General features: G+C 39.5%; 1 protein-coding gene across 9 annotated transcripts in view; it reads left to right on the top strand.

Annotated features, from left to right (window-relative positions):
* Positions 1 to 27,893, top strand: part of MBD5 (methyl-CpG binding domain protein 5) — a 148,719-nt gene that overhangs the window by 68,805 nt on the left and 52,021 nt on the right. For 6 of the 9 annotated variants that reach the window (XM_063340657.1, XM_063340656.1, XM_063340652.1 and 3 more), the window contains exons 3-5: positions 12,114 to 12,247; positions 16,479 to 16,670; positions 21,305 to 21,362. The gene's annotated coding sequence lies outside the window, so the exon portion shown is untranslated. Of the gene's footprint in view, positions 1 to 12,113; positions 12,252 to 16,478; positions 16,671 to 21,304; positions 21,363 to 27,893 lie in introns of all 9 variants that reach the window. The other 3 variants (XM_063340654.1, XM_063340653.1, XM_063340650.1) reach the window with 2 other exon arrangements.

The raw sequence follows: 27,893 nt of genomic DNA, 5'->3' as shown, positions 1-27,893 counted from the left end.
CTTTCAGCTGTTTAAAATCTTATCACTAAGGATCGGGGTGGTAAACTAGCCTCATTAGGTTGCACAGATCTCAGGTCACTGAGAATTAAAGGCATTCTTACCTGTTTTTCAGGCTGTCTTGATACTATTAAGAAATTATTGAATTATTAAGAAAAAAATCCCGTTGCCCAGATTTTAAATGTTTCCATCTGTTCTCTGAAATTGAGCAGCAGCTGAAATAGGTATTTCCTAAGGCACTAGTGCACGTTGCCATTTTACGTGCCTTAATTTTGTGTCTCTGTGTATGACCGTGTTTTGTTGACGTGCTTTTACACTCCCAGTCTTCAGTTCCAGTGGAGGTCCTGTTGATCACACTTGTTTGTTCATCTTGTTAATCCAAAGTGAGGGTGAAAGTGGAATTTCACACAGTTATTTTAGGTCCTAACTTTTGTTTTGGTGCGCGTTTGCCACATATTTTCACATTCAGATGTTCAAAAAAAGCTGACCAAAAATTTCTCCAGTGGCATAGCCACGTACTGCCATCCCCGGAGAGATATGTTTAAAATCTAATCAAATTCTTCAGGTATGCAATTACTTTTAACCATGGGTGCAGGCAGTTGGCAGATCAGACAGTCCAAATAGTTGGACATAGTGTGTCAGGCTTATTATGTATCAGACCAAGGCCACTGAGCACTGCTTCCAAAAATTTGGGAAGTGCACACTTACAGCTGTCAAATTTAAAGCAAGTTTGCATTGCGTTGAAGATCTGCTTTGGTCCTTAGGCTTCAGCTCACCGTTAGTATCTCGGCGCTTGGTTTGAATAGAAATCTTTTTATCTACCGGATTAGCAGTTGCCAAGGGATCTGATTGTCCCATCAATTTCAATCTAGCGTAATTCAGTATAAAGTTTTTCTCCTTGAACGGCTGTCTCGGTACTCTCTTTGGGAAATGAATTCTGTCATCTGGAAGTTCCCGTTAACTCCTTCCTACCAGCTGTCGTACCTTTGAATTAGAGAAGTTTGCAAGTACAGAAAAGGAAAGAAAAGCTTCGGGGGTCAGAAATTTTCTCTTATGTGAAGCCTAAATCCAGGTAGTGTAAAAACACGCGCAGAATGAAGGAACTGGGACATGTATCTTGTGGTTTCTGTGAAGAAGGAAAAAATCTAGTCATTAAATTAGACCAATTGACACTGCGTAATTCACTGGTCTTAGAACCATACAGAATTGTAAGGCTATGCTGCTATTACACTTACATTTTTTAATTATTAAATTAAGAGAACTTGCAAAGTAATTAGAAGTGTTTAACTTCTTGTTAATGTCTGGAGGCCTTAAACAATTTAAGTTTTTTCAGTTGCATGTTAGAAGCTTCTTCAGCTTGAACGAGTTGGGTTTTTTTGCAGAAGAGAAAATTTTACATAAAATCCTGTAATAAAAACCCCCAAATTTACGTTGTAACCGAGTCTGATGACTATTTCTACAAGTCGTGTTCTCAGATCCTTTTTCTCCGCGTGTTCTGCTGATGTGAAAAGCCGGCTAAGATGGAGCTGGCAAAATTCATTTGTTAATGGCTCTAACGCGTGAAACGCTTTTCTTGATCTCTGTATGACAGCATTAATACAGCCGTTCATTGAATTGCTTCCCAAAAAACGGTTTAGAAGCAAAAAACCTAATGCACTTTATATTTTGAATTTATGTTGTAGATTTTGGAATATAACAAACTTAGAGAAAAGAGTTAAGTCTGTGTTGTTGGGTTTTTTTAAAGCATTTGTTGTTGTTGCAGTAGCTTTCTGTCTTTAATCCTTCAACGTGTATTTGTGTATTTAACTTAAAAAACCTGGGGTTTACCTACTCCTGTTGTTGATTTACTGTCAAACACCTTGATGACTTCAAATTCTTGCTTTTACTGTCCCCTCTTTTTCTTGTGTAACAATGGGTTTGGTTTCAGCCTCTTCCCCCTGAAACTACTGGGTTATCTCAATAAACCAAAGGGATAGTGAATTTACGGTGCTGTGTAATAAGCTTTTTCTGACAAATTATTAGAGGTTTTTAATAACATGATGTTTCCTCTGGTTTTTCAATTGCTGGCTGACTGGCTGCCACTCTGGCATACCTTGGGACATTTACCTTTTAGCTGGGGAACCCGCCGTGTTTGTTCTTGCTGGTGAATTGCTCAGAGTAAAAACAACGTGAAATTTTATCAAATAAAAATTATCACTTCTGGTTTGCGTCATAAAGCGTGCAAACCAAACCAGACCAATCAACCTGTTACGTGCCTCTGTCCACTCACTATTCTTGAGCCTGGGTAATTTTGTATTGCAAAGCAGTGCATTAAAATAGGAATTGGAAGATACAAAACTTATTTGTAGTGATCTGCAAATTAAAAAAAAAAAAGTTTAAAAACAGTCAAACAGCTGCTTTTGAGTGCAGAGGTATCAGCAGCCATTTATGTGGTCTGGGAATTACTGTTTTTTTTCCCGGTGACTTAGAACTGTGTAGCGAAGGTTCTTACTGCCTCCGTGGCAGCTTTACACCAACTCTCTCTTGTATTGCAAATGCTGAGTATGTGCTTGAGCATCTTTGTCAGGATATCGAACTACATATCAGAATCTAATTAACTTACAGCTGTCGGATGGTTCTTATGATCAACTTGCTGTAAGAGATGTTTAATGTAATGCTTTGTCTGTGTCAGCTGTAGCTAATACTGCAGTCATTACCGCTGAATTTGAGTGTTATTTTTTTCCAGTTACAAACCCTTACGATGAGACAGCCAGCCAGAAAGGGCTGGGGTTGGGGATGGCAGAAAACACCCCTGATGCCCATGTCCCAAGGCAGCCCTAGCTGCTGCCTGCCTAAAACTCTTCCATGAGTGCTCTCTGGGTACAGCGGGATGGAACCCTGCTTTAGGAAACGGGCTTGGGTTTGGTCATCCCAACCAGTGACCCAGGCTAAGTCTACTGGTGACACCATTGTGGACTATTTAGTCATTTGCTTGGAAATACTCTCATGTGGCTGAAATCTCACGTTCTTTACGATCTTTAATGTTGAAGGGGAGATGGGTGTGCTTCTGGACATGGGAAGATGGTGGGACTGCTGAGGTCCAGCCTGCTTTTGGGGAAGACAGTTCCTTAGTGCCAGCCTGGAGAGAAGCAGGGAGTAGGTGTGGATTAGGAGAACTGTCCTCATTCTTGCTTTACATGCACAAACTACCAGCTTAGGTATTTGTCTGGTTTTAGGCTTTTAACTGAAAAAGTCTTGTGTGACTGGAAACACTTCCATATCCATCACTTGCTTAGACTGGCCTATGACCAACCCTGTCAGCGATGTTCTCCGCCAGCTGCAGCTCTCTCCAGTCAGCTCTAACGTCATCAGCAGCCTCCCTGGAGGAAGGTGCTTTCCTTATTCTGCTTCTCTAAACTAGGTGAGAGCTGAGGAAATGCACTGGGACAAGTTTTCCCCTCATGAGACTCCACAGAGATACTAAAGAAATGGAGAATCATATCCAAGGGATGAGTAGTGAGAGAGAGGGAGTTGAGCTGGTCTCAGGGCAAGATGTGTGTCGTGGTTTAACCCAGTCGGTAACTGGGATCACGCAGCTGCTCGCTCACTTCCCTGGTTGAGATGGGGGAGAGAATCGGAAGAGTAAAAGAGAGGAAAAATTCACGGTTTGAGATAAAGTCAGTTTAATAGGTAGAGCAAAAGCTGCGCACACAAGCAAAGCCAAACAAGGAATTCATTCCCTGCTCCCCACCGGCGGGCAGGTGCTCAGCCCTCCCCAGGGAAGCCGGGCTCCATCACATGTAACGGTGACTTGGGAAGACAAACGCCATCGCTCTGAACATTCCCCCCCTTCCTTTTCGATAATCTCTGAAGGTCCCTTCCAACCCTCTACCATTCTGTGATTCTTCTTCCTCAGGTTTCTATGCTGAGCATGGCCCCATGTGGGATGGGACATCCCGTTGGCCAGTTGGGGTCAGCTGTCCCAGCTGTGTCCCCTCGCAGCTCCTTGTGTCCCCCCATCCTGCTCGCTGGTGGGGTCGGGTGAGGAGTAGAAAAGGCCTTGAGAGCTAAGCAACGATCAGCAACACCCGTCGTCTGTGACACTATTCCCATCCCAGATCCAAACCATAGTACTACCCCAGCTGCTAGCAAAAAAGTTAACTCCATCCCAGCTGAAACCAGGACAATGTGTTACCATGTTTAGGAGAGGACTTGAGCAGATGAGGAAGAGTTTCAGGACTGTACTAGGTGCAGGTTTTCTGCTTTAGGGGGGGGATTGGATCCAAGAGCAAAAGTGTGGTGAGGAGAAGAAAAGGTGAAGGAGCAAGAGGAGTTGGTGAGAGAGTGCAGGAGCCAACCCTGAAGGCATCACAGCTGCTTCTGCCGGAGGGGGAGACGTGCAAGAGGATTTGTGCTTTACTGCTATGTCAGAAACTAATGGGTGGAACTGAGGTATTCCCACCAAGCTCCGTGAGTTCTCTAGGCATTCCTTCAGCACATGCTTGAGAGCATGGTTTTCACGGCCTGTCCAGCACAACGTTCTCAGAGCTGAGAAGATTCTGGGAGGTCTGTGGTGGTGAGTGCTGACCTGCTCTGCAGGAACCCTTCTGAGGGCAGGCTGGAGTCTGCACTTCTGTGAAAGGCTTTCTCATGGACCTTGCGCTGTTTCTGTGGGCTGTAGTTGTAGGCTATCGCCAAATCACTTTGCTTAAAAAATTCAAAATTTTTGCTTTAGTAGTAATCAGATTTAAATTATATTTTCCTCTACTGCCAGCTTTCCATGCCTCTTTGATTCTTGGATTAGGATATTTTTTTTTAAATTTTGTATATGTTATATAATCATAGAATCTTCATGGTTGGAAAGGACCTTTGAGATCGAGTCAACCATACACACACAAAAATCCCCCTACAATCTCTGCCACTAGAGCATGCCCTGAAGTGCCACATCTAGACGTTTCTTAAACACCTCTAGGGATGGGGACTCAACCCCCTCCCTGGGCAGCCGTTCCAGTGCCTGACCACTCTTCCAGTAAAGTAATTCTTCCTAATATCTAACCTAAACCTCCCCTGGCGCAGCTTCAGACCATTTCCTCTGGTCCTGTCATTATTCCCCTGGGAGAAGAGGCCACCACCCACCTCTCTGCACCCTCCTTTCAGGGAGTTGTAGAGGGCAATGAGGTCTCCCCTCAGCCTTCTCTCCTCCAGGCTAAACATGCCCAGCTCCCTCAGCCTCTCCTCACATGCCCTGGTCTCCAGACCCCTCCCCAGCCTGGTCGCTCTCCTCTGGACACGCTCCAGCACCTCAATGTCCCTCTTGTACAGCGGGGCCCAGAACTGGACACAGCACTCGAGGTGAGGCCTCACCAGTGCCCAGTACAGAGGCACCATCACTTCCCTGCTCCTGCTGGCCACGCTATTCCTGGTACAAGCCAGAATGCTGTTGGCCTTCTTGGCCACCTGGGCACACTGCTGGCTCATGTTAAGCTGGCTCCACCAGCCCCCCCAGGTCCTTTTCTGCCGGGCAGCTTTCCAGCCACTCTGCCCCAAGCCTGTAGCGTTGCTTGGGGTTGTTGTGACCGAAATGCAGGACCCGGCACTTGGCCTTATAAAACCTCCTACAGTTGGCCTTGGCCCATGGATCCAGCCTGTCCAGGGCCCTCTGTAGAGCCTTCCTACCCTCCAGCAGATCAACACTCCCACCCAGTTTGGTGCCGTCTGCGAACTTAGTGAGGGTGCACTCAATCCCCCCATCCAGATCATCAATAAAGATATTAATCAAAACTGGCCCCAAAACTGAGCCCTGAGGGACACAATGTGCATATTATGTATTTATATAAAACATTATATAGATACTAATATTTCCGTATTACAGTGCAGGGTGGGGTTCAAAGTGGGTTTTCTGGAAAACCTCAGCTCTGTCGAATTCTGCAGCAAGTATAGTTATTTTTATGGTCATAGCAGTGGCCCGAACAATACACGGTGTATGTATCAATAATTGCCCAAGGTCAACATAAAGTTTCCAAATTAATAAATTCATTAAGACATCATGAGGTCTTGCATATGTTTATATATAAACTATTTTCTGAGGCATTTTTCTCATCTCTGGCCTTTTCACAAACTCTTAAGTCTTCAGAAAACCTTGCAACGAAGTAGTGAGTTTTATTAGCCTTTTAGGAGGATGGGTACCTTTTTCCCCAATGACTTTTGGTACGTTTGTCATTAAAGCAGCTTAATAACATTTCCCGTGTGTTAATGCTACTTGCAGCAGGTGATATGTATATATATCTCTCTAAATATCAGAGGAATGTTTGATGATTTCGTACCATGCTACTTAGAAATACCTTAAAAACAGACTTCATTAAATCTATCAAAGCTTTCTGAAAAATCGTTCGATCCTTGGCTAGATTTTTAGAGAATTTTGTTCTCCATCTATGAATAAATAAGTTTGATAATTTTAAAATGATCAAACAGATTCAAATAGTAGGGCATTTTATATAAATATAGACTCAGTAGTGATCCAATGTGAATTATATTAAACTCAGTGGGAAACCGTCTATTAACCTTAGCAAGAATAGAATTAGAATTCCAGAAACTGAATTCTGCTTTAGGAGTCCTGTGTCAGGGGATTATTAAAATACCGTCCTGATACTTTATGAATGAATTGGACAATTAGTAGTACTAATTAGTAGCGACATCAGTTTGAAAGAACTACTTAGAGGAAGCGCGAGGATGAATATTCCTCGACGGTGAAGGAGGCGACCTTCAGCGGGCAGCGTGGTATGTGCTGGCTGGTGAAATGCAATTCCTTCGTTACGTTAATTTGGTTTGGACTTTCTCAGCCTTTCCGGTTTCAAGCAGGATGCTTGCTGTAGTACTCCCTGTCCAGGCTTTTCTGGAGCATGACAATATTTAACACCTTGGAAGGCGCTGCAGAGATACTGAGTAATGAAATCCGTGTGTATGATGACTTTGGTTATCATTTTCCTGGGAGATGTAACACCCTCGAGCTATAGAGGGATGATAGAAGCAAAGAATATGGAAAGTGTGAGTGCTGCGGTGCTGAAGTTGGTCACATCACTAAATAAGCAGAGAGTAAAATTCAACGTATTAAAACCATCGGCTCGGCAGTCAGCGGTGGTGAAAGCTATTCCCTGACCTTCCTTAAGGTACTTCCTCCTTAAAAAGCTCAGTGATGAGAGGATTGTGAAACTACAGCCTTTTTTGGGTTTTTTCCTTCTTTTTTTTTTTTTTTAATTTGCTTCTTTAAGAGTTTCCGATTATCTCATATCTGAACAGTAACAACAGAAAAGACACTTATATGTGGTGGTGTTCGTGGACTTGGGCGGGCGTCGTGGATGGAAATATTTGACACGGTTCTGATTTAACAGCGATTCCAAATTTATTAGTGATTTAAGCTAGATCAAGAGGTTGAATTTTAGCAGCACTTAATCATGAACTGGTTTAGAGGTTTACAAAGTGATTTAACACTGATTAACAGTGACTTAATTACAGATTCGAGGATGGCGAGGTTCGCACTAACTTACTACAAGGTATCCCAAATCAGTACCTGTGCGTATGAATGCAAACACGGGTCTCAAATTGATGCGTATACATATAAGCAAAGCATATAAGTGCGCACACGCTTACCTTTCTATACGATCTTTAGATATACGATGTAGTATTTCAGATTTAGGAGAAAAGAGTTTTCTCTGCCACCAGCATTGGTTGAGTCCAGACCAGAAGAAAATTGATGTGCAGAGTCTGGGCTGGACATCAGTCGTTGAAACCTCCTCCTGTGGCAGTGCTTGGCCTCCATGAGAGTTGAAAATAATCAAGATTTGCCAGTTATGGAGAATTGTGCCAAGAATTTTTAAGTAAGAAATAACATAGTTTAGAAAAGTTTATGTTATTTTCTTTTTGGAGGATTTAATTTTAAACAATGGCGTAATACCATGTCCAAACGAAGGCGCTTTATTACGTGATGATAAAGTATCATGAGGCAAAAATATAAACTGTTGGTGTGATTGCGGGATTAAATTTCTTCTTTCCTGATGAGTTGGAGGCTTTGGAGAACAGTTTAATCTTAAAGTCCAGGTAGCCTTTTCTTCTGCTCCTTGTGGGGTTGGTTTATTCAAGTATTTGTTCAGCTGCCTGCACCATGTTCTTCAGGAACCAAAAAGCTTGCAATCTTGGTGTTGACACAAATATACTTATATAAAATAATCAGAATATAGAAATGACCATATTCTGGTGGGATGAGTTTGCTCTCAGCTATGAAAGAAGTGTTCGGCGTGGGGTGGAAGCACACGAGCGGCTGGAGGAAAGCTGGGCAGCAGGAAAGCGTGGTTCAGCTGCCTGCAGGACAGCATTTGTTCCTTGTCTATGCCAAGCATTACCAAAACATGTACATTAATATAAACAGAATGTATATAACATTTGTTATTGGCCTTTATGCAATTTTTAGATATGCTTTGGGTACTGTTTCTGCAAGTCGTATACATTATGAAGTACCGGAGAGGTTAAAAGCCATAACCTAGGACCACTGACCACGTTGATGAATTCTCTTTAGTAGTTTCCGATGTCAAGATATCATGCAACAGACACATGAAGCCATATATAAATTCTTTATTTTCATGTGTGGGAAGGAGAAGAGGACTGTATGCGCTTGCTGGTAGTGGAAAACGGCATTCCTATCAAAAGAAAAAGATCTCTTTTTTTTGTCTTTTGGTTTTTTTAAGTGTATGACTGTTACGAAGTTTTGTCATGGACCTTCCTTCAGTTGATGACAGTTCGCAGTGGGTCCACTGGAGACCCCTGGGGTGGGAAGAGGATTGTTTCTCTCTCCTGTTGGGGTTATTTTATCAAATGTATTTGTATTTTGTATGTTAAGTCTTTACGTTAGCCATAGAAATCAAGAAGAAAATGGATGAACATCATCCTCTCCCCATTGGAGAGCTCTTGTGCTGACAGCCGCTCTTACGCACCTTTTGAAATACCGCTGTCTTCCAGGCAGAGGTAACTACAGAAAGGAATTCAGGTTTTTTTAGTTTACAGGAGTAATGACTAACTGGTTTTTTTGACTAATTCATTCTTTTGTACCTCTAATAACGTTTGTTTAGGGGGGAGAAAAGGAGGGGAAAAGACAAATTGGTATTATACAGAACTACAATTATTTGTTATCATCTCAGTTCTCATCAGTTTCACAGTTATCTCTATATTAAATTAAAGATCAGTGAAGGAGAAAAGTAGATTACGTTTCCATTGTGAGCTAGAAAACAGAAATGCATGTACAACAGGTATGCAAATAGCTAATGGAAATAAATCACAAGTTTTTAAAATGCTGTGTTACAGATGAACAAAAATAATTTTTGAATTATTCATTAATTTTTAATTCTAAGATGTTTTCACAACACCGAAATAAGTTAGAACGTGTGTTTATTGGGGAGAACCTTTAGTTTCCATCCCTTCCAGGTCCAAATCTCGAGTATTAACTTCATCAAAATATCAAGAACAAGGAAGCAGAAAACATATTACTGTTTAATGTACAAACCACGGGCAAACGCTTGCCATAGCAACCGGCAGTTAGGTACGAGGAGCGCTGTGGTACGCGGGCCTGCACTGTGCTTACCTCCTGATTACCCAGGGTTGTACACGGGAGTGATTTTCCTTATAGTCGGCAACTGATCTATTTGTCAATTTGATTGTTTTCGTTCGGTTTTTAAATTGCCAGGTGAAGATTGCATGTATGCTGTTTCTGAATAGCAGCGTGCACCTTTCCTGTCAAAACCCAGGCTTTTTCTGAAATAAAAGTCTTGTGGTTGTAAGATATATTATTAGTACTTGTCACTTTCTTTATGAAAGTATCAGATATGCAGGATTTATAGGATTGAGACTACTGACTAAATTAATGTCTCTGATTTTCTCCCCTTAAAAAATTAAGGCAATTAAAAATCCATTTCAGGGTTTGTTTTTTTTTTTCCCTGTAGCTGGAGACAAAAAAACTAGGAAGTATCCCTTCTTGCGTCTTCTCTAGTCAAAGCTACAGCCACTCAAATGACACCGTTGCCAAATCTGAAAAACGTTAGTACGTTAGTTAGCCTTGTAGCTGTATATCACATACGTAAACGAAATATGTTCGTATGCTAGCCTTACAGCTCTATATCACCTAAGCGAAACAAACGTGTTAGTATGTTAGCCTTATAGCTATAGCTAATTTTTAAATAAGCTCGTCTAAAAGACCTGCCTGTTGTTGTTGTGTTTCTTTTAGCTTTAATCTTTCTCACTCAGTATATCGTGTTGTTAGGCAGTTAAAATGCATTTTTGAAGTTATATTAATATGCCCAACTTGTCATCCAAAAGAACAGGACACTTGGAAAAGGCCATATGTTCACACAAAGGTAGTCATGAAAGGGGGAATATTTGCTTCTTGTTTTCTTATGTCATCTGCTATGTTTTAACTTCGTTTTCTCCGGATACCGTGTCCAGGAAATATTTGGATAATAGATGTGAATTATAATCAGTAAGGAAGCAGGATTCTTATTTCCAACAGCTTTATGATGACTCTAGTCAGGTACTCAAAAGAGGCTTTTTTAGAGACGCATACCTGCCCTTTGGTATTATAACAGTTAAAATTTAGAGTTAGGGTCATACATTTTGAATATGTAGACAGCTAAATATTACTGTTATTTAAACAGTGAAATATACTGAAGTCCTTCCATGAAAACAGGAGATGGGAAGATATTTTCACTACTGCAGTATTCCAAAGTGAAATGAATGAGCAAACATATGAATTTCCCCAAGCACTTTGAACTGGCGTGAGCCAAACTCACTGCTGCTCTTTCCGCTCTGGGTTATTCATTCCCGTACACGTGCTGTGCCTTCCTAAGCGTCTAGTCCAGCTCAAGCATTCCCCCGGCCGCAGAGATTAGGGAACCGATCTAGGTTAATACTAATCCATCAGAAATACACAAATCGGCTCCTTTATCTGATTCACTGGGACAGTGTTGGCCTCTGCGGAGGAGAGGAGCAGCCCCGAGCTGTGGCGCCGGCCCCGGACCGGAGGAACCTTTCAGCAGAGGGTTGAGTTGTGCCCTTTGACATCAATAATGGGTGACACGTAGGGGATTTGCCTCTCGAGAAGGGTCCCAAAAAAATGAAGAATTAAGGAAAAAAATCTGGTGTCCCCATAGCTTTCTGCTGAGGAGCTAAGTGAGCCCCGATTTAAGCCAGGTCTTCTGGATGGATTGAGGTTCCAGGTCTACATTGGGGAAACCTGAAAATCCTCTGATCCCTGTGGTTAGTCCAGGTGTAATCGTGCTAAGATATTTTCTCCAACTGTTTATGCTGGTTGTAAGAATAAAATTAAATACAAGGCTCTGGGTAGGCTGCGTACATGATTCTCCATCGCATGTTCAAGGCACAGAATTAGTTGTAGCTGTGTTTGTTCCAGGGAAAAAAATCTACAGGGCATTTTAGGGGAAAATGCCTACAAGTCTAAAATCTACTTTCAATGGTATCTAAGCTACTTTGGGGTTTTTATGTTAATTTATGTAAGCGTGTGTGTTTGTGAGTGTGTGTATGTTTGTGAGTTTGTGAGCATATGTAGAGGTGTGTGTATAAAATAAGCAAAACTGGACGTTTTTTTTACAATTCTAGTTCTCTGAAGTTTTATGGTAGATCTTCTCAAGAATATCTCATTTAAAAAGTCCTTTTATCCATTCTCCAGCTGCGTGGGCTCTGTTTCTAGAGCCTCAAATTCTGTGGAAGTGTAAAGCAGTGGAGGCTGTGGCCAGAGTTGGACCCTACCCTTGGACGCTAGGGTGGTCTTCTCATTTTGCGTTTATGGTCAGTGAAGAGAGATCCTTCTAGAGGGCAGTTCAGAAGACAGCTGTATTTAGGATCAGAGTAGGCGTAATTTGTTTTAAATCACAGTTTGGACCCTACCTTTCTTCACTGACTACTGAGAGCGCCTAGGTAAACTCACCGGTTTAGTTCAGTGTTTGCTTTTGTGAATGCGCTGATGGTTTTTGTGCAGTGAGCGGGCTGTTAGAGAAACCGAGCCGTCTACGTGAAGAGCAGGTATTGATAACTTGTCTTTCTGCACGTCTCGGTTTAGTACAACATGTGTTTTATTGCAGGAAGAAGAGGCTTTATCACAACAAAACACAAGAAACATAAAGACTTGAAGAAACAGCACTTCTGTCATTCTTTCCAAAAGTTCAGAGACCCACCGAAACCTGGTGGTCACCTCCACCAGTCTTCCCCATTTGAGGTAGGTGAGTCTTCTCTTTGCCACTCTTTCTCTTCCTGTAACATATATATGGATAGTAAACACAGTGGTTTCAAGTTTTAAAATTGTTTCTTCTGCTTTTTTTGATGTGTCAGAAGATAACGGTGGGATTTCAGTAGGCTGGTGTTGCAGGCAGCGTTGTTTATCTGGTGGTAATGTAGTGCCACCACTAGATATTAATGATACCGCGTTTGGGTTTAGTGTTACATATGCAGTTACTAAATAACATTTTGTGTGACTTTTCCATTTAAGAAAATAAAAATAGCAAATATTGCAAAATAAAATCTCGACAAAATCAGACTGGATGCTTGTAAAGAGGTCTCTCAGCTTTTGACATTTCTTTCTACTACGGAGCCCATGGCTCTGATTTGGAAAATTCTCTTTCGGAGGAGCGTTTTGCAGTGATGCTACAGGGTAAATGGGAAGAATAACCTGAGAAACAGCCGATGATCAAGTTGATTGGTTTAGAAGATAGAAATTTAAAACCTACCTGAAGACTGCCATTCTCTTTCACTAGTCTTTTGTGACAGCACAATTCAAAGTTATTGAGTTTGTTTCTGTTACTGGAAGATCATTCTTTGGTATTTTTCATTTTTTCTCTTGAAAAGTAGAGTATCTTTAATTTTAGATGCATCAAATACCATAGTTGTAAGAATATTGTATGTATCTTAAGAGATTAGATGGGGACAGGATTTTTTTAATCTGTTAGCACAGACTTGTTATGTAAATAGAAAGCTCACAAAGCAAAGGAGACAGCACACGCACTGGGAAAACAGATGTCTCTTCCCCGAAATACGGTCACCATTACATTCCTGCAACTTGGTGAGAACTCATTGGGAAGTTTATTGTTACAGATATGTATGCAATCGAAAAATAAACATATTGTGGTCACTGTGTAAGTCCTGTACTTATCTCTGAACGGTAGAAATAAACTGGTCTTTTCGTGCATGGTGCAGTGCTATTTAATAACAGCCGGGACAGCCTGTGACAGTCACTTTCTTATATGAAATACCAGACTTCTGAAGTATAAGTGCTTTTTTTCAATGTCAAGTGTCCATTTTTTTAATGGAAAAAAAATATATCCTTTGTATATTTTTTTAAAAAAAAAATACGCTTATTTTTAATTCTTTATGATAAAACCTGGTAGTTCCTAATAGGCAAAGAAAGCGAGGGAGGCTGGGTAAAAGGAGAATGAGCACAAGACTTTCAGGAGGGGAAAAGGTCCCTTCCAACCTCAACAATTCTATGATTCTATAAAAGCAACACGGAGCCTATTGAATTGGCCACAAAAATTCTCCTGGCTCGCCATATAGGAGCCTTTTGAGGATCACCAGTAGTCTCAGCTTCGTTTTTATAAAACTGTACTCTGTAGCTGGTCATCTGTGTCTATGGTGCTAGTATTCTGATGCTAGTAAATTTGTAAACGGCAAATGCATAATTAAGGTAATGTCTATTTTTTTTCAGTGGGAACTTTAATTACATCTTTGCTTACGCGTTTCCGTTTGCGTATGCTCAGTATGGACAATTTTGATCATTAAGTTATTGCTACTATTTTAGGCGTTATAAGTTAAAAATCAGGTTATTTATTTGAATTCATGTTAATAACGCTTTTCTGTTGATTTCTTGAGGCCTTTATTAGAAGCTTCTTTCATTGATGCTACCTCAACGCTTAGCACCCTCCACGTGACCCGGTTATTTTAAGCCCTAGTATGACTTAGCTTTCATTCTTGGGCTATTTCATCCATCTATTGAAATTGTTTCCAGTAAATTAGTTTTACAGTGTTTGCTGTGATTAGCATTATATGCTCAAGGGAAGTTCTACATAAAAATGTCTCTTATCAATACCTTTCAGCGTGTTTAAACATTAATAAATAATTTTATCTGAAGAATGTAATACCCATAGTGAAATTACGATCTAAAATATATTTGTATGCAAATTCTTTAATGGTAGGTTATACCACCTTTCTATTTGTTATGTTACTGTAAAGATAAGCTATGTTATGAAGCCATGGATCCTTATTTATCTGTAATTTTATGAACAACCTACATAAAAATGTTCATTCTTTGAAATATTTCATGCAGCTTATATACAACGGAAACAAGTTAAAAATTTTGGTCATTTCTACAGTTGAGGAAGAAATTATGTTTCAATTATGCCATTTATAGGTTAGATTTTAAGATTTGGAATTTCTGGAGTAATTTAGAAAACGTTGGCATTCGGTTTCTTGCTAAGCTGAAGGGAGTAGCTGAGGCCCGTTGGTAAGAGCCCAACCTTGTGAGTCCCGTGGATGCTTCAGCCTGTCTCCAGCTCCATGAGACGGGAATCGTTCTCCTCTCACAGTATGTCCGATTCTGTTGGGAGTAACCTTTCCTGCAGCTCTCTGCGTTGAATACCCCAATTCTTTAGCTGCTAAAATGCAGTATATTTTTTCAGTCATATTTATTCAGTGTTTAGACCCGTAGGGCTCCTTGCATTTATAAACTCACAGTGTTCAGGTTGGTTTGTTCAGCAAAGTTGTTTAACCCTTTCAACTAAGGGGAAGAAGCTTTTTTTTTTTACTAATAGCAATATTAATTTTGTCATTATGTATGTTTTATTATTTATATTTTAATTTTCATTATTTTAATAATATCTGTGGACTGGATATACCTTGTTAGCGTTCTAGATACATTAAAAAATTCAGTATTAAGAACAGGTAAGCCCGGTAATGTTGAGAAGCATTACATATATAGTGTTTAAACATGGAAGCTGTCTAGTGCCCCAAACCTTAAGAAAATGTAGACATGTGTTTTATAGGGGCGTAGTTTTCAAGGCGATGCTGGTTGGGGAAGAACTTTAGTGAGTTGCTCATTTTTCGTCTATGAAAAAACTGTTTGCTGAAATGCAGTCTGGAACAACCAAGACTCTTTGGAACCTATTTTCACAAAACTCTGCGCCTCAATTTTGCCCTTAAATTGGGAAGGTGCAGATCAACTGGTAACTCAGTTAAATTAGTGGTACTAATAAAGTCAATGGAAGCCAAACACCAGGTCATCACCAAGAAAGCAAAAAGGTTTTGCTTATAAACTTAACAGAGATATTTTAATAATCATAGTAAATACTGTATTTAGTATTTGCAGCCAAGGTACTTTATGTGACTTACATGCTTATGTCCTGTTTGTTTGGCTTACCTGAAATTTTTCGTTCACATTTTGTATTAACAGGTTCTCTTTTAAGGGAGAAGGTTTTCACAAGAACCAAGACCTTTACTATGATGACAAATGGCTTTAAAAGAGATTGCAAATATGTGATCTGTAAATCAGAGCAAATTCGTTAGGCTTTATGCAGGATTCAAAAAGCGTTAACTGGCTATGTTGCATCTGTTTTCATCAAAGATTTGTTTTTTTAAAAAAAAAAAGTAAAATCCCCAATAATTCTGAATTTGTTCAATGTGTATTTCTAATCCCTAACTGTGCCCTTACTGAGTCCTCAGGCCTTCCGGTGTAAAGCTTTAACGGCCTACATTAGCTCTTTTGGATATGCCTTTAACCTAACGAGCTCCAATCCATTCCACCTCTAAAAGAAGTAATTAATTGACTTAGAGTCCTGCAAAGACTGTTAACTGCTTTCAGTGTCAGAGAAAATGCAACTGGCACCATCAACGCCTCACTGAGTCTGGGCGAGTGGAGGACGACAGGTACATTTTGGTGGCGATTCTGAAGGAAACGGCTCAACAACAGGCAGATGTTACGGAATGCCCCAGGCTGGGTTTCAGCTGGGGGTTCACCAGTATGTGTGTACCTGTGCAAAGACTAATTAAAGAGCTCATCAGCAATACTGGTGGAACTTTTTGCATAACCAAGGCCATTTACAGTATTGTAGGTCTTTACAGCCTAGACTTTGTAGCTGAGGGTTTTTAGCATGCATCGGTCCAACTCCAGTTGTCTGAAGATGTGACCTTTTTTTTATGCATATTAGTTCCATCATAAAAATCCGTATACTCATTTTTATCAAAAACTGCTCATTCTTCTGGACAGTGAGCCACCGTAATGTAGTAAAAGGTATCTTTTTTTATCAGTTCCAATCAGAACCATCCTACCCTTCTTTAAAAGCAAATATTATTACAGTTTATACTGCAAAGTAATTGGATAAGGGCTTAGAAAGCAATCAAGAAAAGTGAAATAAAACCATTTGGCTCATTCTTTAATTTAAATAATGCAACTGTCTCACCAGATGTAACGTGGGGTGCAAGAGTTCCTCAGATGAGGGGTGTAGTAAGACAAGGAGCCAGCCTTGATGGACATAGCCCATTATCGAGATCTACACAGGAGACTGTCTAAAGCAAAGCTGAAAGTGCATCAAGAATTTTAAGAAGCCTAAAGATCCCCAAGGTAACTAGAAGGAAGACCATGAGGAGTAATGTAGGTAAGTATTCAAAAGTAAATCGATGCATTCCTTCAGCTGAGAAACTTTGGATTCTATTTTGATAGTTTTATGCTGTGGTAGTAAAGACGGTTACAGAATGTATTTCAAGTAGTATAATACAGAAGACTTGAGCCAGTGTTCAAAATCCTAATCAGAAGAACAGCAGACGTCTTCGACATTTAATGGTGCTGAAGTAGAAAAGTAAACAATTTAGCAATTCATATCTGTGTACGAGGTAGACAGTGCATCCATACGTGGACCTTTTTGATAACAGAACAAAGAAGAAAAAAGCATTCTTGACCTAGATTTAACAGATTGTTTTGAAACAGCATACAAAGCACAGTATTTTAATGGTAATAAAATTACCATTTTGTGACAGTGTAGTTCATATGGAGTATTAGTCATAATTGGTAGTAATATATTTTGACATAATTAAACAATAAAACTCCGATTATCTCTATCAGAAAATATTCAGCACCATTCTTGACCTACATTATATTGTAGTAGCAAAGCCTGGCCCTGAGATGAAGCCACAACTTTACAGTAAAATGTAAAATGAAATGCTCTTATACATTTTCATAATCAAAATATAAAGTTATACCATGTCAACAACCAGCAGATGGAGAAAAAGAACGTCCTAGGAAGCTCAAAGAACACACTAGGAAACTGAGCTATAAATACCAGGCTAATTCCATAGCTTTAAGATTTCTCCAAAGCTTTTTTAAATCCCTCCAGAAAAGACTGAAGAGATCCCTAATCTGAAGTGCCCCAGTTGAAGAAATGTTTACGTTTTTATTTTTAAATAAAATTATTTTAGTCTACAATAGACTCTTTGGGCATCTTAATGAGTCAATATAATATCTGTACTATATTCGTTTTTTCAAAATAAGGTTTTTAAACACATTGGTATTTTTTCATTCTTATCAGTACTTTTCTCAGAGAAAATACAGCGTTCTGTGTGATCACCTCTGAACTGATATGTACAGTATTCGCACAGAATACTTGACATTCACAACTCATTTTGATTCTCTGTTTTTTAGAGCTGTCCCTTTCAGTAGAGAGAGCTAACGGAATAGCAGACTTCTTTGATGGGGTTTTCTGAAAATTTGGAAAATGTTTTGATATTTTTTTTCCTTTGCGTTTGTAAATTGGACCTATGGAACCCACCATTGTGGCTATATTTAGAAATATTTCTCTGGCTTCCATACTTTATATTCTAAATTCTTGAAAGCAGGCTTGCAGGTTCCATGGCATTCTAGGGAGGATGATGTTCTCATGTTGTAATTGAATTTGGTGAATCTGCGATGTGAACGGGTTCTAAGGCGGATGTCTCTGAGAAAACCTGGATTGTGAGATAAGCAAGTTGTTGAGCGTATACGTGAAGGGATCCTTTTCTCCATAACGTTGGTTGAAAAGATGTACACACTGGTATTACTGAAGCACTGTGTCATGTTTCCTGTTGAAGTTAGCAAAGCCAGTAGTTTGGGATGTCATGAGCCAGAATTATCATGTAACTATAGCGTGATACTGGTTTGAAGGGATATCTGGAGGTCACTCAGACCGGCTGAGGTTGGAAGGGGCCTCTGGAGGTCATCTTGTCCAACCCCTCTGGTCAAGGAGGGTCACCTAGAGCAGGTTGCCCAGGATCATGTCCAGATAGTTTTCTAATACCTCCATGGATGGAGATGCCACCACCTCTCTGGGCAACCTGTGCTAATGCTCCATCACCCTCACAGTAAAAAAAAGTGTTCCCTGGTGTCCAGACAGAGCCTCCTGTGTTGCCGTCTGTGTCCGTTACCAGTGTCTTGCCACTGGACACCACTGAAAAGAGCCTGGCCCCATATTCTTTCATATGCTTTGGGAAGATTCCCCCAGAGCTTCTATTTTCCTAATATTTATTCAAAACTTTCCATGTTGCACATGGGTCTGCTGTTTATCCTTTAACTTGGACATCAGAGGAGATTCTGGCTCCATCTTCTCCTTAACCACATGTCAGCTAGTTGGACAGAGCAAGATCTCCCTAAACCTTCTCTTCCTGAACTTCTCCTTCCGTGAGAATCTCTTCACTTCTTAAAAATGCCTCTTACTTTCTGCACTCATGTTTTTCTTGGGAAAATGCATTAAAAATAATACCTTTTCCAGAAACTTCTGAGTTTTGTTGCACGTTGCCTCTATAAGAGGAAGACAATTGGAGAGCTTGGGGGAAAAAAATCTCAAATCCTTCATTCCTAGAGCGCTGGGAATTTTTACAGTGTGTAGTGCCAGTATCAGACACAAGCTTCGGTATGTGTTCACTGTCCGGGAGACCTCAGGCAGGATGTATTTTGCAGAACTGGGCACTTTAAAGACAATTTGTATTAGCCAGAAGAAGGCAAAGCAGAGCAACAAGCTCTTGACAGATTTCGAAAGCAGGACTGTTGAAGCAACAGCGGAAAAGATTGGGTTGGTTTGTTCTAGGAAAAAAGAGAACGCTGTAAAATGGGCATAAGGCTTTAAAAAGATAAGAGGTTTTTTATAAAAGCAATGGCGGCAGTTGCTCCATAGATTAAAAAAAAAAAAAAAATCTAATTTGCACAAAGGATAATTTAGGATAGATGTAAAGAGAAAACAGTGTCAACTTTTTTTGGTTTACCTCGTCTGACTGCAAATATGGATGAAAAACTGGGATATTTTCCCTCTAACTGTCATATAGTCTATGATAGGAAACTTTTAAAAATGCATAAAGACACAGCTTTCGGAGACGATCTTGGTGATTGTGACCTTCCTCCACTAGCAGTGGGCTGAGCAGATTGCTCTCCCGAGATCCCTCTTCACAGCCTCAGGTTCTCTAATTCTGTCAGCTTAATTGTGGGATTGGCTTTGTTTTATTTCCCTGCAAACTTTTTCTGTTACTGATAATGTACTTCAGTTTGAGGTATATGGTGTTTTAAAGTCTTTACTTATGGCAGTTTTCATGACAACAAAATGAACGAAAGGACCTTTTTTCTTAAATAAAATGCTTTGAAAGGCTTTGAAAAGCTCTTTAAAATGGAGTGAAGTTCAGGTTCAGCAGCCTTTGGGAGTTTGCCACTGATTTCCTTGAATTTAGATTTCCATTGAGATGGTAGGCTGAAATGTAACATAGGAAATAAATACATGCAAAACAAATGTGGGAAGCTCTCGTACCTCTCTGTAGCTTGAATTCCTATTTTTTAGATTTTCCTGCCAAGAGTTTATGGCATTTCTTCAGGACACAAATGGCTTTATTTATGTAGGGGGTTTTGTGACAGAATATATTTGTGTTACTAAATGAATTTCTTTTGATCAAGTTTTAAATATGTTGTGATGAGGAGCTCACTAAGTGGTTCTTTGCCCACCTTTTTTCCAACAGCTCACTTTTTGGAGCATGGGGCCAGAACATGCGAAATATCTGTCTTACGTACCTACTGTCTGCGTTCCCAGAGGCATTTTTCAAGCCTATTCAGAGAATAAAGGACTGTTTGAGTTTTAACTTAGTCTCTGACACAACGCATTGTCCTTCGATTGGGATGAAGTAGTGTGTTTTCATCTTTTTTGGAGCTTTGTTCTTAAAACTCTCGGATGTGCAGCATCCTTCAAGGGACACATGGGTTTAATTTCTGGGTGCCTGTGGTCCTTAACTGTCATATTTCTTTTCTCTGCTTTGACGAGCTGGTGCAATTCTCTTGTACTTGACAAGCTTGAATGTGATTCACCCTTTTGTTTAGTTCCTTCTGAAGAGAATCAAACCCTTTTTGTCTAGCTTAGCGTATGTGCAGTCTGTTGCACATGCGGGAAAATCCGGTTTTATAGTGTATGAAGCAAGCAAAGCCGTGGATAGCTGGCTTGGCAGGACAGAGTCGAGCATCGTTACCAGGTACCATCTTGCTCTACGTTAAACCTAACAATATCATGTTTGGATGGTAAAACACTTCCAAGGAGAGTTTCACAGCCCCTGTACTGAAACAGAGAATAGAATGCTTTTTATTATCATAAAACCAAATGTTTCATCTTCTAGGAGCCAGACTGCAGTCTTCACGGTTTTATTAGACAATGAAATTTGTCGTTATTAAGGTGTCAGTGTGAATACGGCTGATAATTGTCGTATCAAAATTCAACCCAAAAATACACAGACACTAACATTTAGGCGCTTTGCTCGTTTTAGTAGGTTAAAAATACCTTGGCTTTCTTAACAGTAAATCTCTGAGAGAAGGGAGTGGGACAGCCACGCGGGAAAAAGGGGTTTCACTCATGAAGCACAAAATCTTATTTGAAACTAGTGGCGTGCGTACAGTCGAGAACTTTACCGTCTTTGTTGCCGGAATACAGATTAAACTTCAGTAGAGTAGGTTTTTTAAAAAGAAGTTGTATATTAGCAATTTTCTTAAATATTAGCTTATTTTATCTGTGCTCATGGTGTTTTATGGAAATGTGGTGTGTCCAAAATAAGTGGAAACAGGTATTTATTGCAGAGTTTCAAAAGAGAAATAACGTTCTGAGGAACCTCTCTGATTAAGTGTTTATAAATATGAAGAAATAACTCAGAATCATGCAGTATTGAAATCTTAACATCACACCTGGACTGTATTGCTTACTCTTGCTTATCTTTGGTTTCGACTGATCTCTTTGTTTTTCAGCTCGGACTGAACAAGATGAACGTACCCACCTTCAATCTAATGCTTAATGAGGAAAAAGGTCAGGCTGGCTTTTTTTTTTTTTTTTTTAAGTCCTGTGCCCTACTGTTAATTAGTATATTAAAACATACTTTATATTTGCATTACTTATTTCACCTATCTTAAATAACAAACCAAACGTGAATTTTTAATAGGAGGGTGAGGAAGAGTATTTTTAAATGGAATGGTATATTCATAAAAGGGCTGACTCAGACCAGGGGAAGCGGAAAAAGAAGCTATAGAAGGAAAGGTCATGTATACAAATCTTCATAAAGATTCATTTAAAAATTATTAAACTTAACAATTAATGGACCTCTTGTATATCAGGAAAGAAATATTTGTCATCATTTTCATGGAGTGAAAGCATTTAGAAGGATTAAAATTGCCCACTTTTTTTTTTTTTTTTTTTAAATATCCTTGAATTTCTGAGTCCTGTTTTAGAAAACAGAGAGAACTGTCTGTCTCTTAAATAAAACAGCAGGGCCAAATTCTCCAAATACGTCCACATTCGATTAGTATATCACTGGAAGACAGTAATAATCTACTAATGCTAGAGATTCATCTATCATCTTGTACAGGTTTGTAGCACACCAGACCTGAAGAGGCAGCCCAAGCTCTCAAGCGCTATTACGTTTATGCCAGATAAGGCTGCAGGGTTTGCATTAAGGTGTCTGAATAGCTGATTTTTATGTTATCATATTTTTTTAATAACGTAAGAGTATTTTCATGAGGGAAATTGCTGAGTAGAGATACATAATTCAGTAAACAATTTAAAAAAATGGCACTTGGAGAAAAAATTCCCTGTGTCTAAAAATGGTATAGTCACGTGACTTATTACTTTGGCACAAAAGCATAATTTACAGGTTTAATTTGCACTCCTACTATGTTTCTGACATTCTCTTGCGCAGAAACTGAATCGGAATTATTCAAATGATTTAAATATTGCTGTGTCCTGAACTTCAGGTGTCTAATACAAGGGAGGTTTGTAGAGTTTATTGAGGCCTCTGCATTTAAGATATGGGAGTACGATTTTCAATTTTACCATTTATTGCTTAATTTTTGATATTCTCCAGTGCACAGTTAATGGCGATCTGGGGGTAATGCGGTAATTGTTATGCCAGCAGCGCGGGGCCTTTCGCCATACTCCCAGCAACCTGATTTTTTCCTCTTTAACGACATATCTAAAATCTAATTTGAGTTTTCATGTTCAGGTTTTGAAATCGTTACATTTAAATACTCTTTTCTTTTCAAATTAACTTTTTTGTTTCCACAAATTACTATTTCCCCGGTAACCGGTAAGTCAATAACGTACAGCAAAGCTGTCAGCTAGAACTGAACACTTACAAATGGTTATTACCTATTTGTTTTCTGCATCTGTTTATTAGATACCTTAAGAACATTTTGTATCAGGTGTTCCTGAAATTCAAATAATCTTCATTATAAAATTGTTACAAAACTATATTTAACTATTTCAGAATTTCGGAAGCCTGAAACATGGGAATTGAAAGAAGAGTTTGTTATTTGTTTATTCATGTGCTTGGATCTTCTTTTCAAATAATTTTAACTTTGGTCTGAAACTTTAAAATATTTATAAATTTAATAATATTTATAAATTCTTTCTAAATGCTTGTAATATTTATTTCGCTAATTTTTAACTATGTCATTTCATGATAATGAGTGTGTTGCTCTTGGAGTTTTAAGTATATGTTAATTTTAACTTCCTTATCACTTTTTTGGACAAATGTGAATGTCTTCAGTGGTGGTTTTCTAATGATTACGTTAGCGAGAGTGATCCCGCTGTGACAAAGCAGGTTCTTCTCTATTGATATTCTTTTCGGTTGTGTCAGTTGGTCTTGGAAGGTCTGAATTCTCTCTCTTGCAGGCGCAGATGGCTTTTTTTTCTCCACATTTTGCAGTCATCTTTTTTCCTTGATGTGGAGTCCAGTAACTTTCCCTGATAGACTCTTCTAGAGCTTGATAGTTTCTTGTAGAATGAGAATTGGTGTAGAAAAGTTTCAGTGTTACAACCATGAAAGACACCTGAAGCCACAGAGAATTAAGATCTACTCATGCGTGTTCCAAAGTACTAAATTCTGGAAAGGCATTAGAATCACAGAATTGCCTAGGTTGGAAGGGACCTTTCAGATCATCTAGTCCAACCATCAACCCAACTCTGACAAAAAGCCAACAAAATCAAAATAGATCAACAAAATCAAAATACTTAAAGAATTGTGGCTTCCTTATGGCAAGATAGGTTTTGGAGGAGACAGAAATTTCTATTCAAAGAAAGCCCCCAAAAAGTGTCCTTCCCAGTTGCAGAACTGATGATGTATCATCACTGCGTGATGAAGAAAGAATAAAAAGAACTCTAGAAAAGCTGTTCAGAAGAAAAGTTCAAGTATAAATTCTCTTTATACTGTAGAAAGCTTAGTACTTTAAAATGCTCGGCTAGGGAGATCACTGTGCAGCTCTTCTCTGCGATGCAGTACTTCACTTGCTGTCTTATTTCAGAGAATATAAAAATAATCAGTTTGTATAGGATTGGTTTAGCTATGTATGAATGGCTTTTGGCCATTTAAAAAAAAAAAAAAAAAAATCCAAGTCCAGGTTTGCTTCTCCTAGATTTGTAGGTTGCTGAAGATGGACATTGTATATTATACAAGTTCCTCATTTCCTTATACGAGTTCTCCTAAAGTGCCAAAGTGGATGTAATAACATTTCTTCACTTCTTCTTAATGTATAGGTTAGTAATATTCTATTTCATTATATTCCCTAAGAAAGGTTTTGATAATGGTGACATGATTCTTGTCTTCAGAATAACTTGATTTAAATTGCATACCAATTATTTGTCTTTATTTTTAAAAAATCTGAATGCTTAGATTATTTTGACAGTAAGGTAGGGCTGTCTCACGCGCACGCAGTTTTGACCTATTTCCCTTGTAAAGATAAAAATTAATGTGGTGGAAGGCCTGAAAGAGCGTTATGTATTCTTCTGTGGACTCTATTGGGTGGCCGTTGTGTTTATTAAATTCTTCTTGAGTAGACAGAGCTGAGGTTTGAAAAGAAAAATCCTTTTGTCTCCTGACATTTTTTTGATTGTCGTGTAGCTCAGTTTTGCGTTTTGTCAAAACCCTTTCCGAGACGCTGTGTGTGTGCGCATACGTGCACGTGTGTGCACAAAGGGCGTACGTTCTCTGTTCTTTCATGTGGTTAGAGGCAGTCGTACTCTGAGAAATTTTCAGGTTTGTGTACTATACATACACTAAAGGATGCTAAAAGAATGATGCTCCTTCCCAGTTCAGCCATTGGACAACTATAATGGCACAGTTAAATCCACTAAATTGAGGATATAATGCAGTTCAGTGGACTCTACTTTTTACCTGCTCTATGGGCATTGGTAGGAAGGGTATCGGGTGTAAGGTTACAACTCCTGACTAGGTAACAGCATGCAGGTCCAAAATGCTCCAAGGGAAGAGATTCGTATTGTGTGCTCGTAATGAGCAGCTAGAATCCACGAACATAAATTAGTCTTTCTCCATGAGAATCTTTTCTTTATTGTTTTATTAGTATAGATTACTAAAGAGTAGGTGTGAAGCGATTGCTTTATTCATGACTGTGGTTGGACTAGATGATCTGAGAGGTCGCCTCCAACCCGGGCAAGTCTATGATTCTGTGTAGTCTGGCAGCATAGGAAACCAAATAACACAGGATTCTGTCCAAGCACATGCAGGTAAGACATGGCTGGTGGGCTACTGGTAAAGATTGCCTGCTGGGCTTGTAGAGATAGGTACAGTGGCCAGGACTCTTGACACTTTTGCTATTTATGAGTGAATTAATCCAAATAACTATCATTTTAGAGAGTGGTTAGATTGGGATCTTCCAATTCTAAAAAGTTCTACAGCATCAAAAGTTGTATAAACCAGGAATGCAGAAGCCCTGTTATAGTACAAAATAAACTGCCCTTTCTACAGTGTAAAATAATTCAATACCAAAGGTACTTGGACTAGTATAAACTGATTCGACACTAGGGCAATTTAAAATGTATCATTTTAATTAAGTCATTCGGTGCAGATCAGTTTTCTCGTTGTTGCAATGTATCCTTCATACTCTGGATTTAGGAGTAAGATGAAGATGTCTCTCCCACCAAAGACCAGAGTATATCGTGTGTACAGCTGTATTGTGGTCCTGGATACCAGTGCAATGAGATAAGATTGACGGAAGAAAGGTTTCCTTTATACTTCAGGCACATTTGTTTGTTGAATCACTCCCTTAAAAATAGGGCTTCATAAAGTATTCGATACCAGTGTAATTAGTCAAGAGAACGCTTCTTTTCAAAATGGAAAAGCATTCCCAAAAAGTGGTGCAACATTTGTATCTAATTAGATGATACAGGAGAATCCTAGCTGATTGCTTTGATAGACTTAAATAGATTAATAATGTGCAAGTGATAACTAAATAAAAACTCATTTTAACTCATCGTGGTTTGAAAATAGTGCTTTTTAAGAAGCTAAAACTTCCTGTTAGTTCTCAAAGCCCAAGACGGTGATTTGAGGGCATTTCTCTTTCTGAATTTATTTTGTAGGTTTTCTTGGGATAGAATGGAAAGGCTGGGAAGTGAGACTGCAGTTTGTATCTCCAAGCAGTGTTTTGTGTACGTTCTGAGTGTTGGCAAAACTTTGTACCCAAAATCTGGTCATTCCATAAGTAAGCCCTGGGGTTTGTGCATCAGAGGCGGTCATTGATCTCCGAGCGCTGAGCAGCCTTTCTCTGTCATACCGGGAATTGTTGGGCACACTTTCAAGTTCGTGTAAGAAAAAAGTATTGGAGCATCTTTGCAATATTAGTCTGTCAAACTTTGCCTTAAGTGGCTCGATGTCCACTTATTAATAAAAGAAATGTTATATTGGTATTCCTATCGTATGTGATAGATCTGAATCCAGACTATTAGTATCTTATTTAAGTTTCTTTTCACTCTGTACCAAATTTTCAATTTCACCACTTGACTAAAAAATGGTTAAAATAAACATTTAACAGCTGAGTGTGCAAAGAGGCTTCCTAAAATGCAGCATTTCAAAAAGTGAGGTGGTTGCATTAAAAATTGAAAACATACTTTCAGCATATGAAAATTAAGGAGAAATTTTCCATGGGAGGAGGGGTTTGAAGGGGCTAAAGCGGGGAAACAAGTCAGTGTAGCTTTGCATAGTTCTCCAATGAAATATTTTTAAGCGTATTGTAATGAAACTGGACTGCAAAACAAATCTATACAGCATGTCTTGGCGCACAGAAAAAAAAGAAGTAATTGATTTAGATGTGGAAAGTTGTGTTACTCGTGGTGAGATAACATGAGTTGTCTGGAGTTGTTATGAGATTACAGAGAAGAGGTATTTATTACATGGGTTGATGAAAATCAGGCCTTTGGATAGAATCCAGTGTCCAAAATACTTTGGATTTCGTCCAAAATCCAAATATTTTCTATCCCAATCCAAAGTACTTCAGATAGAATACTTCGATGGAGAAGGGGGAAATGGTACATCAAAAGAGACGGGATTTTTCTGCAATTGAGTTGGAGGATTCTGGGCTTTGAATAACCAAATGGATGCTCTCTGTGTCAGAGCATTCACGGTCAGCCTGGTCCCTATTGGGATCTAAATGTCTCCTTCAACCTCACAACAGTTTGCCAAATCTAATAGAGCGGTGCCACTGTCCCCTCCAGTTGCCCCTTAAACATGCAACTTCTGGTCTAGGCTGCCTTATCGTATAAAATGTACTATAAAAGCTGCCTGTGCCAGCGGTAGGGTGAAAAAGAGCCAGACCCAGCCTAGTTTAAGTGACTCTTGTCGTCTTTTTCTCTGCTGTCTTCCTTAGCTCCATTTTCTTGGCTCAATTGGGGCCTACTGGAGAGATGGGGAGGGACTCTGGAGCAGGGAGGGGAGCCATGGGACGAGGGGGAAGGGTTTTACACTGACAGAGGGGAGACTGAGATGAGATGTGAGGCAGAAATTGTTTGCTGTGAGGGCGGTGAGCCCCTGGCCCAGGGTGCCCAGAGAAGCTATGGCTGCCCCATCCCTGGAGGGGTTCAAGGCCAGGTTGGACGGGGCTTGGAGCAACCTGGGCTGGTGGGAGGTGTCCCTGCCCAGGGCAGGGGGTGGCACTGGGTGGTCTTCAAGGTCCCTTCCAGCCAGAACCTTTGCATGACTCTTTGTTTGGCTGATAACCAGTTACTGGGAAAATGCAAAGGGTGTCTGTCCGTTGTTGAACCAGATTTGAGAGGTTTAACTCTTCTTGGAGAGACCTGTAGTACCCTTAACTTTTCTATGCTGTTATGGAGTTAGATAAAATAACACATATCAACTCTGCACATTAGTAAAGAATTTTTATACCAAAACATTGATGGCAACCTCTTACTTTTGCCATTCATGCCCAATAGAAATGTGCAATGGTTCCAGTATGTGCTGGGTATTTTATCGCCTGCGGTTTGTGGAAATTTGCACAAAAGTGTGCCGGGCTTCAGTGAAAAAAATCTCGCTTCCATGAGCATTTTTGCTATAAACAC

The sequence above is a fragment of the Chroicocephalus ridibundus genome, chromosome 7, assembly GCF_963924245.1.
Source record: "Chroicocephalus ridibundus chromosome 7, bChrRid1.1, whole genome shotgun sequence".
Lineage (NCBI taxonomy): Eukaryota > Metazoa > Chordata > Aves > Charadriiformes > Laridae > Chroicocephalus > Chroicocephalus ridibundus.
The sequence above is the reverse complement of the archived record's forward strand: the minus strand, read 5'-3'. Positions and strand labels throughout refer to the sequence as shown.